Below are 5040 nucleotides of genomic sequence, written 5' to 3'. Positions count from 1 at the left end.
GCAAAAAGCACATGCAGAAATATAAATGACATAACACACATGGATACTCATGGATATTTGCTTATTTGACTTCTTTTAGCACACGTGTGATGTTTCTAGGTGGTTGATGAAAGGAATCTGAGTGAAAGAGTGCAAACAGCCTTGAAAAGCATTTATTGGACAAGCATAAATTGTCCAGTTTAATGAGGTTATTATTTTAAAATGCTTTAGTTTTGTGGTTTGAAGGGTTTGCACAAACTGTATGAATCAGAGCTCTTACATAAGAACACACACTGGTGCATACATGCATGTTAGTTTGTGTGTGAAGTCATCAGTGGGTGTTTAGGTGGCTTATGTCTGTTCATGTTAGTAACCTCAGTGAACCTCAATGGTAAATTGCCCCAAAGCCTTCTCTCTCTCTCTTTCTCTCATATTACCACCTCAATGAGGCAAATCTTTCTTCTCTGAACAAGCTGCTAACAAAAACAAGGCCACATTATTGCCATATTTTAAATGCTGAATCTATCTGCGATGAAGGGAAGAGATGGTTCAATTAATCTATGGAAAAAAGATTTGTTAAAATGCTTCCTAAATTGTGACCGTATCTTAAGGGAGTTCTTTACAATAGGTGTTCACGAATTTAGGGACAATGGAGATGCTAGTAATGACATTAATGGAGGCTTTTGAATTTGTGAGGCCACCATAGGGACCCTCATAACTTTGAGGAACTGAAGAAAGTTTTCTGCAAAACGCTACTTACTTCTTAACGCTTTTTGCAAAAACAAAAAAAAAAATGTTGAAATCTTTCAAAATGCTTAGGATATTTACAACGTCAAAAAACATTACATGTAGAAATTTAAAGTGGATATATGCAAGAAAACAAAATTGCAAACATCGTTTCATGATGTTTGCAATAGTTAGTCATCAGACTCTGCATTGGGGCTCTCATTAGAATTACAGGTGGAAATATCTTATCTAAGCATAGCAGCTTAATCATAAGAAGAATAGAAGTAAAAAGAAAATGTCTCATGCAAATCAGGCAAAACATAATCTCTCTCAGTACTTCTCTATTTAAATAAGCTGTTAAGTATAAATACTTAACAGAGCACTTTCACAGTGTAACGGTTAACGGTTTACACGTGGGTGTTCTGGTCAGGAATTTGGGATATCAGCTCTCTATTACTTTCACATTTGCCTTCATTAGTGCCCATTAGTCCTTTGTTACAGTGACTAGTACTCCTGAGCTCAAGAGTGTGACAACTAAACCATGTGACAACTAACTCTGTTGTCCTCTACTGGGCACTATAAGTGAATTAGTAACCTGAAAGCTGACTTTCCAACACTGCCTGTTTGATTAGGCTTTGTTTACTTAATGTCTCACTCATGGGCTTATTTGGCAGCTGCATTTTAGCACCAATTTGAGACTTTCCCACTCAAATAATAGCCTTTACCTTTATGAGGACTTCAAAGGTCAAAAGGTACAATTTACACATAACTTTATCATGTATATATAAACACTGATAAACACTTATTCCGTAGCATATCTTTACCATTAAAACACATTTCACAGTTCACAGGTGCTTGAAATGGACTGGAACATTAAGTCCACTTTAATAGTTTCTATTAAAACCTTAAACCCACCCCTAACCTCATCTTCAACCCAAAAAGTAAACTTAATCCTATCCCTGATACTAATGATAATCAACTCCATTTCACCTGCTATTTTGTTAAGAGATCTGTAGATAATACGTAGGAGACTATCAAAATAAAATGTGACACGAGAAAGTAATCAGTTAGATTTGACCGTATCTTCTTATACCCTATTCATAAACTACATCTACACATACAATACAAATAACCCTGTCAAAATTTTAATATGGACAAACAGTTAGGTTCAGCATTGTCTGGAAGAAAACACGGAAGTTAACACATAACACCACTAAAGTCACTAGAGACCTCAGGTATGTAGGCATGTACAACATTCCAGATCTCCCATCTACATTAAGCATGAAAAAAGAAAAAATAAATGTTTCTAAATGGTTCCTGACCTAGACACAGTTCTACAAAAAAAATGTTTTTTTTGGTATAGAACCATTAATAAAAGTGTTTTGGATTTTTTTAGATACATGAGCTACGGAGCAAAAGTCTATGGTTTTCTGAGCATTTTCTAAGCATTACATAACAGTTAATCAAGTTACCATAGTAACAGCCCACAGTGACAGTAAAAACATGTAGGACATTTATTGATTCCTTTAATGCAAACAATAGCAAGAAACTAGCATTCCCACACATGACCAAAACTGAAATTTTGAACATGTTGAGTGATGTGATCCTACATTAATACCACATTTATTGTACAAATCACATATAAGACTGTTCTAGAAATGCAACTACACTGGTTAAATGTAATTATGGGGACAGGGCACTTTTTCTGTAAATTTCTGTACAAAAAGCCACCTTTGTAATTGTCTATGTTTTTGGATGTTCTTAAGACATCGGACCACATGGCTTTGGGTCTCAGGAAAAACTGTCTGCTAAGTCTGCTAATGCATGAGGATATCATTTACTAACATACAGTTTCTAAAACAATTCAGGTGTAATAAAGGCTCTTCAGACATGTAAGAATCCATTTTTGGTTTTTACTCAAAAACACAGTTAAAAAAATCATAAAACCAGAAGCAGAGTCAAATATAGACCGAAAAAGACACAAAAAACTTGAGAGCTTACAAAACTCAGCAAAAGTACAAAAAAGGAATTCAAAAGGGCAAAGTCCAAGAATTTAGATACAAGTCCAAGTAAACCATAAATCCAGAACATGTAGAGATACAAGGCTCAGTAAACAAACAAACTGGCGATACTTCGCAGAGAGCATGGGAAGGTGTGGCTCCTTATCAAGGGAGGTAGATGTAGGTGAATGAGATCAAGGCGTTATAGGAAACAGTTCAACACTCAGGTGAGGCTGACCTCTGGTGTCAAGGGCCAATATTACACCTGACATCAGAATAACATTTTAAAATGGGATACCATGAATATTTTCTGGTTCAGCGACTAGGCTTTTACCTTCTTCTGAAAGGCTTATTGCTGAGTAGATGTAACTGCTTCCTAGTACAATTTATCTGGATTAACAATCATTTGATTCCCATCAGACAGTCCAGGAACCAGAGCCAGTTTAAATTCTCTGTGAGAGGTGAGTTTCTGAGAGCTGTGGTGATTTTATTGTGCAGTTTACATGAGATAGTCCGTGTACTTTGGTAGGCAGAGTGCCTGAGGCTAAAACTTGAAATACAACAAAAACATTCCTGTAGAGCACATCTCGCACCCACAGTGACTGCTGCTAGGGCCAGCTCCCATTGGCAAGGTAGTGGCAAAATACTTTTGACAGACGTCAGGAACATTCAAGTTTTATGGCATATTTACAACACCTTGCATCAACATGCATTTGTGCTGATCAGATCATGTTCGGATTTCAGCATATAAAATCCAGATGTAAACACCCCCAGGATGTAAGCGGATTATAATCAGATCATTCAAACCACATTCAGAGGTGGTCAGAGACGGATCTTGACCGCATTTAACACTGGTGTAAACAGAATGCATTGTCGATATACAATTACATGATCGGAAATGCTGACTAGCAGGTAAGAGAATAAATAATAAAACAAAAGATGGAAGATACGTGAGGGTGGAAGCTGGAGTTATCCCAAAACAAAAGCCTTCTTGCACTTTGCACTGGAAAAAATTGGGGTTTTAGAGTTATATAAACTTCAAAAAATAAATCGACAGAGCATAAAACACAGATTCTTGCTCTGTTAACATACTATTCAAAATTCCTTTAGGACAAAATTTTAAGGCAGGCCAAACACTAACTATTTTAAATTAAAACCTCAATTTCTTTTCAGTGATGGGCCAATGAAATTGTCCAAGCAAAGCTTATTGACTCATAACATACCAAGGAAAAAACAAATGATGTGCTGATGTGCTGTTTGCACAGAGTAGGTACGATCGGATTTCATCTGCTCAAACTGGAGACTCATTTTAGTAAGAAATGTTAATGCACATGTTAATGCAAGGTGTAAACAGGCTCTTCATGTGGTAATGATGACTAATCGGCCAGTCGACTACTTCAGTGCCTCCAGAACCACAGTGGCGAGCAGGCATTTGACCCACCACTTTTCAAAGTACTGTGGCGACGCCCCCACCACTTTTTGAGGATGCACATAAAAACCTACACTTTCCCTAAACTGCATGACTGGCTGACAGGCACAAACAGACATGTTGGTTTTGACATGTGACTCCACCCAAATTCAGATCCACACCAAACAACTGAACCGAGCTAATTTACGAGAGCTGTACTGTCTGCACAATCTGCTGCTTTCACATTTCACTCTTTACAGATGCTCGTTTCCTTCCAGTATTGCGAGCTGCAAACAATAAAATAATAATAAGCATTTGAGTTTGGTACATGGATTGTGGAGCATGTTTTTGGCCAAGCTTCAGCGACCTGATTGGTATTCACAAAGACGATAAGCGTCTCTATTTTCTGTTTTCTGGTTTTGAAGGTGGTGAATGTGGCATTCCTGCAAAACGTCTGATCAATAAACTAACACCCACGTGTGTAATTTGGTCCACTTTAGCCATTACAGTCCACCATCTGAACCAAAGAAAATAGATAAAATATCACAAAAAACTGTGGTGCAGCCTTTAGAAAATGAACTGGGTATGAAAACAGCCTGATGTTCTTCAGAGATGTTAACTAACAAATATTGCTATCTGAGGCTGCACTTACTGAAGCAGCATCAAAACAAACACTGACACTGTTCATGATCAGTGGGTAGAGGAGCCTAAATCAATAGTCAAGTAAAAGTATAGACACTTGCATAAAATTATACAAGTAAAAATACCTTCTCTAAAAACTTGAATAGAAATACAGAAGAAGTAGGTTGAAAATCTACTTAAGTACTGAGCACTGCAGTGGAACTTTTTACTACATCCGGCATTAATCAGCATAGGAATTGCATCCTGACATCTTCTGTCTCTGTGTAGCATGATACAGCATTTGAA

Source organism: Colossoma macropomum, unplaced genomic scaffold (assembly GCF_904425465.1).
Source record: "Colossoma macropomum unplaced genomic scaffold, Colossoma_macropomum, whole genome shotgun sequence".
Classification (NCBI taxonomy): domain Eukaryota; kingdom Metazoa; phylum Chordata; class Actinopteri; order Characiformes; family Serrasalmidae; genus Colossoma; species Colossoma macropomum.
The sequence above is the reverse complement of the archived record's forward strand: the minus strand, read 5'-3'. Positions refer to the sequence as shown.